The sequence below is a fragment of the Rhinoderma darwinii genome, chromosome 3 (genome assembly GCF_050947455.1).
Source record: "Rhinoderma darwinii isolate aRhiDar2 chromosome 3, aRhiDar2.hap1, whole genome shotgun sequence".
Taxonomy (NCBI): domain Eukaryota; kingdom Metazoa; phylum Chordata; class Amphibia; order Anura; family Rhinodermatidae; genus Rhinoderma; species Rhinoderma darwinii.
In genome coordinates, this window is record NC_134689.1 from 88128320 (window position 1) to 88144552 (window position 16233).

The 16233-nt window shown below is 42.8% G+C and overlaps 1 long non-coding RNA gene across 2 annotated transcripts in view; it reads right to left on the reverse strand.

Annotated features, from left to right (window-relative positions):
• Positions 1–16233, reverse strand: part of LOC142748976 (uncharacterized) — a 442387-nt gene that overhangs the window by 29616 nt on the left and 396538 nt on the right. For both annotated transcript variants that reach the window (XR_012882347.1, XR_012882348.1), the window contains exon 4: positions 15332–15460. This is a non-coding gene — a long non-coding RNA (uncharacterized LOC142748976). The remainder of the gene's footprint in view (positions 1–15331; positions 15461–16233) is intronic.

Consider the following 16233-nt stretch of genomic DNA (forward strand, 5'->3'; position numbering starts at 1 on the left):
CACAATGCAAATAAATATATATTATTTTGACTATGTGATTTTCTTATTTTTTTTAAATATAATCTATCTTTCACTGGTAGAATTAACCTAGCCTAAAAATTCTAGACTGTTCATGTCTTTGACAGTGGGCAAACTTACAAAATCAGCAAGGGATCAAATACTTATTTCCTTCACTGTACCTTCCTCAATCCCAGGCTCCTCTTCAGCTCAGGGAGCTATCGTTTTGGGTCCCGATACCGTTCAGCATTGGGACATAGTGCGCGATGGTAACTTTCATTCTGCCCATTATAGCAGGACCCTGGGTGTCTTTAGACATCCCGAAACCCGCTCTAGCCAGCATGGGACAACTGTGCCGGCCTTATGTCGCAATGCCACCATTTTCACAGCGCTGTGGCATAAGTAACCTTAATGACCGCCGTGAAAAGGCGTATGGGCAGTCATTAACGTGGTTTTCTGAAATATAATACATAATACATAATACATATTTTTATCTTTAGTCTGCTGCTTTTTCAACAATAAATAAACTATCCTAAATACATTGTATTAGTTTTCTGTTTAGTTCCGAGCGGAAACCGCTCCGAAAAACTCCTCAAAAAATGCCCGAAATTGCCTCCCATTGATTTCAATGGGAGTTAGACGATTTTTTTTACCGCAAGTAAAAAAAACGCGTCGCGGTAAAAAGAAGCGACATGACCCATCTTGAGGCGGTTTCCGCCTCCAAAACCCCATTACAATCAGTCAGAAAGGGTAAAAAAACACGTTGACGAGTGTTTTGACGAGTTTTTGTCAAACCACTGTGCAAAAAAACGTCTGGAGCAGTTTTCCTCCTGCAAAAAACTCAGTGTGAGCCTAAACGTTCTCTGTTTCCATCCACCACTTTGTTTACATACCTCCGTTTCTTCTGTGACAGCTTCAAGATGTTTAAAAGTAAGTATATTGGAAAGTTTAATTAAAAGCTATTTGCTATATATTTTTTTTTAAAAGTGGAAACCCCCTTTAACCCCTTAGTGATAAGCCTTTTTTAGGCCTTTTTTAGGCCTTAAAGTGTAGCTATGACATGTCAGAAGTTTGTCAAACATTTAGTTACACTTTAACCCCTTAACGCTCAGTGACGTACTATTCCGTCATGGAAACCATCCCGTTCGTGCTCCATGACGGAATAGTACGTCACGGGAATAACGGCCATTTCAGCCGTCTTCCCGACACGTACAGGAGCTGTGACAGATGCTGTCTCGTACAGCAGCTGTCGCAGCTCCTACAGCCGGGACCGATCGCTGTGTCCCCGCTGATTAACCCCTTAAATGCCGCGTTCAATAGCGTTCGCGGCTTTTAAGGGGTTAATTTACCATCGCCGGCCTGCTACACGATAGCGGCCGGCGATGGTGACTATGGCAACCGGACGCCTAACAATGGCGTCCGGCTATGCCATCGACGGAAACCTAGTGGGTCCTGACAAAGTCAGGACCCACAATGCTTGCTGTCAGTGAGTAGCTGACAGCTCTAATACACTGCACTACGCATGTAGTGCAGTGTATTAGAATTGCTATCAGGGCCTCCTGTCCTCAAGTCCCCTAGTGGGACAAAGTAATAAGAAAATATAAGTTTTAAAAGTGATAAAAGTAAAAATCCCCCTTTTTCCCTTATCAGTCATTTATTATTAATAAAAATATATAAACAAACAAACTATACATAATTGGTATCGCCGCGTCCGTAACGGCCTGAACTACAAAATGATTTCATTATTTATCCCGCGCGGTGAACGCCTTAAAAGAAAATAAACCGTACCAGAATAACAATTGTTTGGTCACTTCACCTCCCAAAAAATGGAATAAATAGAGATCAAAAAGTCGCATGTACCTAAAAATGGTAATGATCGAAACTACAGTTCGTTACGCAAAAAATAAGTCCTCGCACGGCTTTATTGATGGAAAAATAAAAAAGTTATGGCTCTTAGAATAAGGCAACTCCAAAAGTAAATGATTTTTTACAAAACGTATTTTATTGTGCAAACGCCATAAGACATAAAAAAAACTATAAACATCTGGTATCGCCGTAATCGTATCGCCCCGCAGAATAAAGTGAATACATCATTTATAGCGCACGGTGAACGCTGTAAAAAAAAATAGACTAAAAAAACAATAGTAGAATTGCTGTTTTTTAGTCACCACGCCACTTAAAAATAGAATAAAAACTGATCATGCACCCCATGAAAACTACAATGAATTCATCAAGGTGTCTAGTTTCCAAAATGGGGTCACTTTTTAGGGGTTTCCACTGTTTTGGCACCACAAGACCACTTCAAACCGCACATGGTGCCTAATAAAAAGGAGGCCTCATAATCCTCTCAGTGCTCCTTTGCTTCGGAGGCCGGTGCTTCAGTCCATTAGCGCACTAGGGCCACATGTGGGATATTTCTCAAAACTGAAGAATCTGGGCAATAAATATTGATTTGCTTTTCTCTAGTAAAACCTTTTATGTTATAGGAAAAAATTTTATAAAAATAATTTTCTGACCAAAAAAAAAAATATATGTAAATTTCACCTCTACTTTGCTCTAAATTCCCGTGAAACACCTAAAGAGTTCATAAACTTTCTAAATGCTGTTGTGAATACTTTGAGGGGGTCTAGTTTCTAAAATGGGGTGTTTGATGGGGGTGTCTAATATATAGGCCCCTCAAAGCAACTTCAGATCTGAACTGGAACCTAAAAAAAAAAACTAGGCAATACTTCGCTTCTTACATTATACTGATAATGAGCAGTACCCACCTTGAGATGGCCCCAGTTTTGACCGTTTGTATAAACGGAGACCCCTATTAGACCGTTTCAGTGCCCGGTTTTCCCAAGCATACACCCCCGAGAAGTGTATTTCTATTGATGAGTCCTTGGTAGATTTTAAAGGGAGGCTTCAATTCCGCCAGTACCTGCCGGTTAAGAGGGCAAGGTATGGTGTGAAGATGTATAAGCTGTGCGAGAGTGCATCAGGGTATACCTACAAATTTAGGATATATGAAGGACAGCAGTATTCAGCCCCCAGAATGCCCCCCCTTACTGGGAGTTAATGCAAAAATTGTGTGGGATTTGGTGCACCCACTGCTGGACCAAGGTTACCACATCTACCTGGATAATTTTTATACCAGCGTCCCACTCTTCAAGTGCCTCGCTTCCAGAAGTACTGCGGCATGCAGCATGCGGCACTGCTAGAAGAAATCTGAGAGGCCTCCCTAAGACTCTGCTTGGGCAAACACTCAGAAGGGGTGAAAGCAGGACACATTCTAGCAGCAACATATTATGTATCAAGTACAAGACAAGAGAGATGTCCTTGTATTGACAACAATACATGGCCACACCAGTACCCATGTACCTGTACGAGGTACCGGTACAGAGACCCCCAAACCAGACTGCATTCTGGACTACAATAGGTACATGGGAGGGATGGACTTGTCAGGTCAAGTCCTGAAGCCCTACAGCACCATGCGGTGTGTTATAAGAAGCTGGCCAGGCACCTCATTATGAAGAACCTAATTTTTAGGGGCCAAGAAGGGGGCACCCAGTACTTCTGGAAGCGAGGCACACATCGTACCAGGGCAACACTTTCCATTTCCAGAAGAAGCTCCCCAAACTGGCAAGAAGGGAAAAAGTCAAAAGAGGTGCAAAGTCTGCTATAACAGGGGGATAAAGGAGGACACAATATATCAATGTGACACATGTCCCGAAAAACTAGGACTCTGTATGAAAGTGTTTTAAAATTTACCAAACAAACATTAGATTTTTCATCTACCCTGATGCACTCCGCACAGCTTATCCCCCTCATCTTTCCCTTTTGAGCCTTGCTGTGTGCCCAGGCAGGCTGATAACAGCCACATGTAGGGTATTGCCGTACCCAGGTGAACCCACATTACAGTTTATGGGGTGTATATCTCTGGTGGTGAATGCTGGGCACATTATATTGGACACTGAAATGGCATATATGTATAGAAAATTGCAAATCTCACACTGCACCTTCTGCTGCGCATTACCTTTTACACAATACCTTTGGGGTCAAAATGCTCACTACACCTCTAGATGAATGTCTTAAAGGGTGTAGTTTTTAAAATGGGGTCACTTCTCGGGGGTTTCAACTGTACTGGTACCACGGGGGCTTCTGCATACATGACTTAGCACCAGAACAGCTCCAGTAGGCCAAATGGTGGTCCTTCCCTTCTGAGCCCTGCCGTGTGCCCAGGCAGCTAATAACAGCCACATGTAGGGTATTGCCGTACCCGGGAGAACCCACATTACAGTTTATGGGGTGTATATCTCCAGTGGCACATGCTGGGCAGAATATATTGGGTACTGACATGGCATATATATATAGAGAAAATTGCAAATCTCACACTGCACCATCTGCTGCGCATTATCTTTTACACAGTGCCTGTGGGGTAAAAATGCTAACTACACCTATAGATGAATGTCTTACGGGGTGTAGTTTTTAAAATGGGGTCACTTCTCGGGGGTTTCAACTGTACTGGTACCTCAGGGGCTTCTGCATACATGACTTAGCACCAGAAAAGCTCCAGTAGGCCAAATGGTGGTCCTTTCCTTCTGAGCCCTCCCATGGGCCCAAACGGCAGTTTATCACCACAAATGGGGTATTGCCGCACTCAGGACAAATTGTACAACAAAATGGGGTGTTTTGCTCCCTGTGAAAATAAGAAATTTTGATCAAAAATGACATCTTATTGGAAAAAATTACATTTTTTTAAATTTCACAGCCCAATCCAAATACGTGCTGTGAAAAAACTGTGCGGTCAAAATGGTAACAACAACCATAAATCAATTCCTTGAGGGGTGTAGTTTCCAAAAATGGGGTCACTTCTGGTGGGTTTCCATTGCTTTGATACCTCTGGGGCTCTGCAAATGTGACATGGCACCCGAAAACCAATCCAGCAAAATCTGGACTCCAACAAACACATAGCGCTCCTTTCCTTCTGAGCCCTCCCATGGGCTCAAACGGAAGTTTATCACCACAAATGGGGTACTGCCGCACGCAGGACAAATTGGGCAACAAAATGGGGTATTTTATTTCTTGCGAAAATAAGAAATTTTATCAAAAATGACATCTTATTGGAAAAATTTCATTTTTTACATTTCACAGCCCAATTCAAATACGTGCTGTGAAAAAATTGTGTGGTCAAAATGGTAACCACAACCATACATGAGTTCCTTGAGAGGTGTAGTTTCCAAAATGGGGTCACTTTTTGGGGATTCCTACTGTTTTGGCACCTCAACACCTCTTCAAACCTGGCATGCTGCCTAAAATATATTCTAATAAAAAAGAGGCCCCAAAATGCACTAGGTGATTCTTTGCTTCTGGGGCTTGTGTTTTAGTCCACGAGCACACTAGAGCCACATGTGGGACATTTCTAAAAACTGCAGAATCTGGACAATACATATTTAGTAGTGTTTCTCTTGTAAAACCTTCTGTGTTACAGAAAAAAAATGGAATAAAATTGAAATTCCGCAAGAAAAATGAAATTTGCAAATTTCACCTCCACTTTACTTTAATTCCTGTGAAATTCCTAAAAGGTTAAAAAAAACGTTCTAAATGCTGTTTTGAATACTTTGAGGTGTCTAGTTTTCAAAATGGGGTGTTTTATGGGGGTTTCTAATACATAGGCCCCTCAAAGCCACTTCGGAACCGAACAGGTACCTTAAAAAAAGGTCTTTTGAAATTTTCTTCAAAATATGAGAAATTTATGTTATGTTTATGTTCTAAGCCTTGTAACGTCCAAGAAAAATAAAAGAATGTTCAAAAAACGATGCCAATCTAAAGTAGACATATGGGAAATGTGAACTAGTAATTATTTTGGGTGGTATAACCATCTGTTTTACAAGCAAATGCATTTAAATTCTGAAAAATGCAATTTTTTATACATTTTCTCTAAATTTTGCAATTTTTCACCAATAAACACTAAATATATCGTCAACATTTCACCACTAACATAAAGTCCAATGTGTAACGAGAAAACAGTCTCAGATTCGCTTGGATAGCTTTAAGCATTCCGACGTTATTACCACATAAAGTGAAATACGTCAGATTTGAGTCTTAAGGCCCAAACTAGGCTGCGTCCCTAAGGGGTTAATGACCAAGCTATCGTCTCTTTCAGAGAGCTATAACTTTTTTATTTTTTGCGTCGAGATAGCTGTGTTAGGACTTATTATTTGCGGGACAAGTTGTATTTTTTAATAGCATCATTTTGGGGTACGTATAATTTATTGATTAACTTTTTGAACTTTTTGGGGGGGATAGAATATAAAACAATTTTGCCACTCTTTTTGCGTCCTAAATTTACGCCGTTTATCATGTAGTATAAATAACATAAATGTATTCAGCGGGTCGTTACGATTGCGGCTATACCAAATTTATATCGTTTTCTTATGTTTTACTACTTTTAGGGTATGTTCACACGGCCAAATTTCAGACGTATACGAGGCGTATTATGCCTCGTTTTACGTCTGAAAATATGGCTACAATACGTCGGCAAACATCTGCCCATTCATTTGAATGGGTTTGCCGACGTACTGTGCAGACGACCTGTTATTTACGAGTCGTCGTTTGACAGCTGTCAAACGACGACCCGTAAATTTACTGCCTCGGCAAAGAAGTGCAGGGCACTTCTTTGCCACGTAATTTGAGCCGTTCTTCATTGAAATCAATGAAGCACGGCTCAAGGTTTACGAGCGTCTCAGATGCCTCGTAAATTACGAGGAGGAGCTTTTACGTGTGAAACGAGGCAGCTGTTAACAGTCTGTCTTTTCACACGTAACTGCCTCTCAGCGTGTGAACATACCCTTACACAGATAAAACCCTTTTTTTTCTAAATTATTTGTTTTTGTGCCGATGCAACTGTATGAGGGCTTTTTTTTCTTCTTTGCGGGATGACTTGTAGTTTCTATTGGTACCATTTTTGAGTACTCGTGATTTTTTTCTACATTTTGAAAAAAAAATTTGGAAGGCAGAATAAAGAGAAAACAGCCGATTCTCTCAGTTTTTTATTTACTTTTTTACGTCGTTCGCCGTGCGGGTTATATAATGTAATAACTTTAGAATTGGGGTTGTTAAGGACAAGGCACATGCATCAGATTAAAGGCTGTTAGTGGCCGCCGTTCAAAGGCGTATTGGCGATCACTAACGGGTTAAAAAACAAAACGACAAACACTTTAGTAGAAAACTTTGGATCATTGACTGTTTTACTGAGGATTCATGTTATATTATGAGAGTAATTAACCTTACCCCTTTGTACACAGCAGCTGCTGGCCATGCAACAAATGATCGCAATGTCATGCTGAATTTGAATTTGGCCCGCAAGTTACCGCAGCGGCATCAGGGTAGATGAACAAGAAGATGTTACCTGTTAGTCACTGGATTTAAAGGGAAGTGGATACATTTCCTGACTTGTTTGTTAGGGTAAGTTCACACGGGGCGGATGTGCTGTGCAAAAGGTACACAGCTTATCCACCTCGGTGGCCACAGGGAATTCCAAGCAAAAAACCACACCAAATTGTGGTGCAGTTTTCGCCCGGAATGTCCTCTGAGGAAAACTGCAGCATTAGCCGTTTCATCCCAGGAGACCGCTGCAAGCTGTGATTGGCTGCAGCGGCGGTCACTTGGGATGAAACGTCATCCCAAGAGGCCGGCCTGAAGAACGTCAGAGGCGAGCATAAGAAGTTTTTTTTCGCTGCGATTCCGACGCAATAAATCGCAACACTTGACTGTTTGTTGCGGGTTTTAGATCCCCATCGATTTCTTAATATCTCATCCACTCCTCTGCTGTAGTATGCTACAAAATCTGCAGTATTTACGCCACATGTGGACTAGCCCTTATAGTAAATCCACGAGAAAACAATTCTGGAGCATCTTTACTGTTATTGCGCCAGTGCAATCAGGAGAGGGGCAACAGCTGTAAGGGTATGTGCACACGACAACGCCAAATACGTCTGAAATTACAGAGCTGTTTTCAGGAGAAAACAGCTCCTGAATTTCAGACGGTTTTGCATGTACTCACGTTTTTCGCGGCGTCTTTTACGGACGTAATTGGAGCTGTTCTTCATTGGAGTCAATGAAAAACGGCTCCAAAAACGTCCCAAGAAGTGTCCTGCACTTCTTTGATGTGGGCATAATTTTACGCGCCGTCTTTTGACAGCGACGCGTAAAATTACACCTTATCTGCACAGAACATTATAAGACCCATTGCAAGCAATGGGCAGATGTTTGCCAACGTATTGGAGCCGTCTTTTTGGGCGTAATTCGAGGCGTAAAATGCCTGAATTACATCTGAAAATAGGTCGTGTGCACATACCCTAATACACTTCGGCAGATTTAGTTGCACAAACTTCAGCGACTGAAAGTCAATTCCATTCAGCTGCATGATTTCTTAAAGTTCCATTCAGATGAATGGAACTGATTTTCAGTTGCACGATTTTATCTGCATTAAATCTGTACTGTGTGAACAAGGCCTTACAGTGAAGAACAGCAAAACCTCTGATCTCTGTAATTTAATCCTTCATATACTGCGATCAACGCTGATCGCAGCCTATAAGGGCATGACCACACATGGCGGAATTCCTCCGCAACTGTCCGCATCAATGCCGCACAGAATCTGCGTTGCAGATTCTGCTGCGGATCTGCACAAAATGTGCAGAAAATTGATGCGGACTGGCCGCTGCGGACTGCAGGAAAAGTGCTTCTCTTCTCCCTATTCAGTGCAGGATAGAGAGAAGGGACAGCACTTTCCCTAGTGAAAGTCAAAGAATTTCATACTTACCGCCCGTTGTCTTGGTGACGCGTCCCTCTTTCGGCATCCGGCCCGACCTCCCTGGATGACGCTCCAGTCCATGTGACCGCTGCAGCCTGTGCTTGGCCTGTGATTGGCTGCAGCCGTCACTTACACTGAAACGTCATCCTGGGAGGCCGGACTGGAGACAGACGCAGGGAGTTCTCGGTAAGTATGAACTTATATATTTTTTTACAGATACATGTATATTGAGATCGGTAGTCACTGTCCCGGGTGCAGAAACAGTTACTGCCGATCGCGTAACTCTTTCAGCACCCTGGACAGTGACTATTTACAGACGTCTCCTAGCAACGCTCCCGTCATTACGGGAGCCCCATTGACTTCCTCAGTCTGGCTGTAGACCTAGAAATACATAGGTCCAGCCAGAATGAAGAAATGTCATGGTAGTAAAAACAATACGCTCCGCAGCACACATAAGATCTGCGGACTTCATTGCGGAATTTTGACTCTCCATTGAAGTCAATGGAGAAATTCCGCCATGAGTCCGTAACCAGTCCGCCACTGCTCCGCAACAGACAGAGCATGCTGCGGACACCAAATTCCGCTCCGCAGCCTATGCTCCGCAGCGGAATTGTACGCATCGTGTAAACGAACACTGCTAAATTAAAGTGAAAGTCAATGGAGAAACGGCTCCGCTGCGGATTAACGCTGCGGAGTGTCCGCAGCGGAATTTAAGTGAAATTCCGCTATGTGTGAACCCGCCCTAAAGGGAAAGACTGAGGGAAACCCCCTTAGGGTATGTTCACACGGCCTATTTACGGACGTAATTCGGGCGTTTTAACCCCTGAATTACGTCCGAAATTACGTCTTGAAAGCGTTGACAAACATCTGCCCATTGAAAGCAATGGGCTGACGTTTGTCTGTTCACACGAGGCGTATATTTACGCGTCGCTGTCAAAAGATGGCGTGTAAATAGACGCCCGCGCCAATGAAGTGTCATGTCACTTCTTCAGACATAAATGGAGCCGTTTTCCATGGACTCCATGGAAAACCAGCTCCAGTTACGTCCGTAATGGACGAGGCGTTCAAGCGCCTGCACATGCCGTTACGGCTGAAATGACGGGGCTGTTTTCTCCTGAAAACAGCCCCGTAATTTCAGCTGTTACGGACGCTGCCGTGAGAACATACCCTTAATCTTTCACAGGGAATTTGTGTGATACAATCTGGGCCCATACCATGTATGGATAGGACCCAAGGGTTGTCTGACCATATTCCCTGTTGTTAGTTAGGTATGCCCACTTACTTGTTATCAGTAACAGCTGGACCCTGCGTATCACAGACACGCAGAACCCGCCAAACACTGAACCTGTCAGGTCCGTCGGACTGACTGATTCAGTGTAAAACGAGCGATACAGCTGTTCTGTATACAGAACAGCTGTATTTCCAGCTGTATCTCCAAAAGTAAAAATATTTTTTAATAAAAACTATTTGTAATGTTGCACCAAACACATTGATACACCTTTTTATTTTAAAACATTTTTCTGCCTTACGAAGGCTCCATAGCCTTTAAGTTATTCCTTTATATTTCCAATTTGCATTAAATTCTGCAACAAATTGCAATGTGTGAATATAGCCTAAGGCTATGTTTAAATGAGTCATACTTTGTGGCGTTTTTTTGCTGAAATCACGTTAATCATGGCAAAAACAAGACGTTTTTGGCAAAAATACTGCAGTTTTGCCACAATTACCACGACTGTAGCAAAAAAACGACACAAAAGACCCTCATGTACCCTACTCTAAAACGATCAGAAAGCAGTGCCAATCTCGTTCTGTTCTGGACTGTGTTGTATGCATACATAAACAAATTATTGTCATTAGTTGACTACGCTATTTAATCATTTTGATTGCTTCAAACTGAATTTTAATTTGAAAAAAAAATGTAATAATAATATAGATTAAAAAAATTAGGACCGTCGAAAAACAAAGCAAAAACTAAAATCTGCAGTATTTTGAATCCAAAATAAGAAGTGGATGCAAATAAGAAATTAAATATAAATCTTTGCATTATATATTCCTTGTGTTTAGGATCCACTCCTGGTTTTGGCTTCAGAACACTCATGCAAAATACTGGCCTAATCTGCAATGTGCCGTATGCAAAAAAAACTAATGTCAGGTATGATTGAGGCAATTTCAATTCTAAAGTAGATCTTTCATATAAATATTATAAGTACAGATCCACTATGTGTCCACAATGTGGTGAGGTTCTCGGATGGAAGGTGCTGCAGCTTCCAGGTTGGATACTCTAAAAAGTTTTTACGCAGCATATTGACCCGTGGGAACCCGGCCTTAGGGTGCCGTCACATATGGCATACTTGCATTGTATTTCCGAAGGAAATACATATACGCTGCAGAAAACATAACTATATAAGCCTATGGGAAATAAACGGCAATCCAAAAACTAGAGAAATCTATCCTCGAGGAATATTTTCCCAATTGGCATACATTGTAGTTTTCCGCATCGTATTTCTAGGCTGTGGAAATACGAGACACAGGCGCACCCTCATGTGGGCACTGCTGCTGACACAGTTATAGGGTGACTGTGGCTAAATGGCCAAAACTCTGGTTGCACTTTAACCCCTTAATGACCAGCCTATTTTAGACCTTAATGACCAGGCCATTTTTTAAGTTTTTCCATCGTCGCATTCCAAGTGCTATAACCTTTTTATTTTTGCGTCGACATAGCTGTATAAGGTCTTGTTTTTTGCGGGACAAGTTGTATTTTTTAATAGCACCATTTTGGGGGACATATTATTTATTGATTAACTTTTATTAACTTTTATTTGGGGGGAAATAGAAAAAAACCTGAAATTTTGCCACTCTTTTTTGCGTCTTAAATCTACGCCGTTTACCGTGTGATATAAATAACACAATAACTTTATTCAGCGGGTTGTTACGATTGCAACGATACCAAATTTGTATAGTTTTTGTATGTTTTACTACTTTTACACAGTAAAAACGCTTTTTTTTCAAAATTATTTGTTTTTGTGTCTCCATATTTGAAGAGCCGTTTTTATTTTTTCGCCGATGCGGTTGTGTGAGGGCTTTTTTTTTGCGGGAAGACTTTTAGTTTTTATTGGTGCCATTTTGGAGTAGATGCGACTTTTTGATCACTTTTTATCACATTTTTTTAAAGTCAGTATTCACAGAAAACAGCAATTTTTCCATAGTTTTTTTATTACATTTTTTACGGCATTCACCGTGCGGGTTAAATAATGTAATAGATTTATAGTCGGGGTCGTTACGGACGTGGCGATACCAAATATGTGTAACTTTTTAACTTTATTTTGTTTTTTTAAGGCTGGGTTCACACAACCTATTTTCAGACGTAAACGAGGCGTATTATGCCTCGTTTTACGTCTGAAAATAAGGCTACAATACGTCGGCAAACATCTGCCCATTCATTTGAATGGGTTTGCCGACGTACTGTGCAGACAACCTGTCATTTACGCGTCGTCGTTTGACAGCTGTCAAACGACGACGCGTAAAAATACAGCCTCGTCAAAAGAAGTGCAGGACACTTCTTTCAGACGTAATTTGAGCCGTTCTTCATTGAAGTCAATGAAGCACAGCTCAAAATTTACGGCTGTCAGAGAAGCCTCGCAAAATGCGAGGAGGAGCATTTACGTCTGAAACGAGGCAGCTTTTTTCTCCTGAAAACAGTCTGTCTTTTCAGACGTAAATGCCTGCTATCGTGTGCACATACCCTAATAGTAAAGCATTTTGTAAGGGGAAAAGCTGGGTTTTTCATTTTTATTCACATTTTTTTTTTAAATTAACTTTATTAAACTTTTTTTTCACTTTTTTACTAGTCCCACTAGGGGACTATAATATGCGATTCTGCGATCGCATTTATAATACACTGCAATACTTTTGTATTGCAGTGTATTACTGCCTGTCCGTTTAACACGGACAGGCATCTGCTAGGTCATGCCTGCGGCATGATCTAGCAGGCATTCACTCCAGGCAGACCTGGGGGCCTTTATTAGGCCCCCGGCTGCCATTGGAGACACAGACACTCGGCGTACGTATCGCCGGGTGTCGGTGGGAGAGAGAGGGAGCTCCCTCCCTCTCTCCAAAACCACTCAGATGCGGTGCACGCTATTGTGCACCGCATCTGAGGGGTTAAACGGGTGAGATTGATACTAATATCGATCTCACACGGCAGAGCAGGGACGCTCCCAGCCGTCAGCTGCCTCTGGCAGCTGAGAGCAGGGAGATTTGACAGCTCCCTGCTCTGTTTACTTATTCCAATGCCGCGACGTAAAAAGTCTATGGCATCGGAATAAGGCCCGTTAGTGACCGATGTAAAAACACGATGGGCCGGTCACTAACGGGTTAAAGGTAGGGGGGTGCATTTTGCCAGGTTTGAACCAAAACAACCTGTCCCACCCCTGTAAAATTCCTATGCAGAATGAATACCAGATTTGGAATAGCAGGTGCACTGGTTTGGAAATCTGTCCACAGGAGTCTACATTAAAACATATTGTGAATGAACACCAAAAATGCAAACTTTAACAATAGCAGAGACGAAACTAGTGTATGTGATTTATAAGTGACTTACATAACTGTTGTGAACAAGTTTGGTGTCTGTACACAGGATATAGTAGATTAAATTCCTGCAGTATTTGTCAGCTGAAAATAAAAATAGACTGTGCTTTCAAAGAAGGCAGCCTGATTTATAGGAAACAGAAAGGCTGAGTTCAGCACACCGATTTTCGCGGGCATAAAACACCACGAAATACGCTTTCTCTGCCTCCCATTGATGTCAATGGGAGGTCAGAGGCGTAAACGCCCCGAAGATAGGGCATGTCCCTTTTCCCGCGAGCCGGTTTTTCCTCTTGTGCGAAAAAAAACACTTCCGCCTCCCATTGAAATCAATGGGAGGCATTTTTGGCCATTTTTTGGCGCATTTTGCAGCGCGGTTTCCGCGTAAAAAAACTCGCCAAAAAACTCTGTGTGAACTGGCCCTGCGGTTTTTCGGACGAAATTTCCGCTGCGGAAAGCAGCGCTGGAAAACAAAAAATAACTTTCATACCCCCTCCACCTCTTCTGCACGTAGTCCGGCTTCCTAAGATGACGTTGCAGACCATGTTACGCTGCAGCCTGTGATTGGCTGCAGGAAGAAGGAGAGAGTTCTGGGAAAGTATGATTGTTTTTCCTGAGTTGCGAAAGTCTCAACACTTTCTGTTGCGGCTTTTGCATCCCCATTGAATTCAATAGTAAAAACCCGCAACAGAAAAGCAACGAATAAACACAGCATGGATTGACATGCTGCAGATTCAAATTCCACACCGCAGGCCAATTTCTGAACGCTTACGCTACGTTTTTTTTCCGCAGCATGGGCATGAGATTTTCTAAATCTCATCCACTTTTCTGCTACTGTAAATGCTATGGTATTCCGCAGCATTTACACTATGTGGTAACCTGGCCTAAGGCCTCTTTCACACACAGAAAACATTTCTTGTGTTTTAAACTGCGTCAAAAATTGCTGCTAAAAACGCTGGCATTATTCAAATAAAACATTCGTTTTTAGTGGCGTTTTTTATTTGGTGTAATTTTGTACATGCTTTTTTCTGGTGTTTTTGAAAACGTGTGGAAAAAAACGCCACGGACCATAAAATTACCTCAAAAACGCCACAGACCAGAACGCAGTTGTGTGTAGTTTATGTCATATTTTATCTGTAGACTCTAATGTAACATTTTGCTGCACTAAAAATCGCATAAAAAAATGGCACAAGAAACGCCATTAAAAAAGCCATGAAAAACAAACAAAAACGCAGCAAAACGCTCTGTGTGTGAATCAAGCCTAAAGCCAAATGAACATTAGGTGTATTACGTGCAGATTTAAAAAAAAAATCTGAAAGGAAAAATCCTTATAGGCCAGGTTCACATAGGGCAGTTTGGTGCCATTTTTGAGGTATTATTTTTAATCAAAGCCGAAACGAAAAATCTATCCCGTACATGTGAATGGCGTTGTTTCTGCAGCATGTGCATGGTTTTCTACATACCCCATTTAGATGTGAGGGTATGTTCACACGCAGTGAGCAAAAACGTCTCAAAATACGGACCTGTTTTCAAGAGAAAACACCTCCTGATTTTCAGACTTTTTTGTGCCACTCGCGATTTTCGCTGCGTTTTTCACGCATTTTTTCCGGCCGCTTTTGGAGCTTTTTTCACTAGAGTCTATGGAAAACAGCTCCAAAAACGTCCGAAGAAGTGTCCTGCACTTCTTTTTCGCTGCCATTTTTTACGCGTAAAAAAAGCTGAGAAAAACGCTCCGTCGGAACAGTACGCCGTTTTCCCATTGAAATCAATGGGCAGATGTTTGGAGGCATTCTGGTGCCTATTTTTTGGCCGTTTTTCGGGCGTTTACGGCCTGAAAAACGGCCGAAAATAGGCCGTGTGAACATACCCTAAGAGTGAGCGGAGTTAACACAGAGGGAAACATGACTAGGGTGGTGTACAGGTATAGGTAAGGGTTACGTTTTTTTTATTTACCTTTAAACTAAACGTAGGGGGAGTCAGGAGCTGCAGGGCTCCTAATGGGTGGAATGTATGTGCATCTTCCTCTTTCTCTTCAGGAGCTGGTCAGTGAGCGTTCATCCTGGGCCTCTCTCCTGATTTCACCTGCAAATAGAAAGGAATTGTTCAGAATTAGTATTTTTGCTTCCTAGAGGCTCATTTTGCACAAGTTCAGGCAGCTGCAGCCTCCTGTGGCCCGGCATGGTTGCAGGCACAGTTTGATTGGCGTGCTCATGGGTGGTCAGGGGGATGCCGCTAATCCCCCTGAGGTCAGACACATTAGGAGGTCAAGGCCTCCAGGAGCGCCTTAGTCCTGATCACACTCGGGGTTCGGCGTCGTATTGGGAGCCCCTCTGGGGACCCTCCAGCCGAGGGGCAAACTGGCAAGCTGTGGGCCGTGGCCTCCTGGTCTGGAAGGAATCCCTGTTGTGGACGCGATCCACGTAAGGGGAAGGCTGCTGAAGTTTTCCAGCTCGCCTCCCTCTCCAGTTCAACTGATGGCTTCCTCACCTGCTGATGTTCCGGCCGGTGAAGTGGTCTGCCGCAGAGGTCAGAGGTCTGCTTCTGCTGGTCGGGTTGTCACCATGGGGCGGCCTGGTGAGTGCCCCTTTGTGTTTGTATGTTATTTGCAAGGACCTGTTAGCGATGTAGTGGGGGATGGGCTTAAGCAGAGTTCCCCTGGCTTAACCATGCCCTATTTGGGTCAGATAGTGGCACAGTTAGTGTCAGGGCGGCTTTAGCGCAGCGCGAGGGTCCTCCTCTTGCGGTTCCCCATGTGTCCTGGCGGTGTGGTGCAGTTCAGTAGTGGTGGCTGCCTCGCCTGGTTCTGAGTTTACTGGCAGTGTGGGCGGGGCCCCTGTTGCGGTTCATCCTGTTGG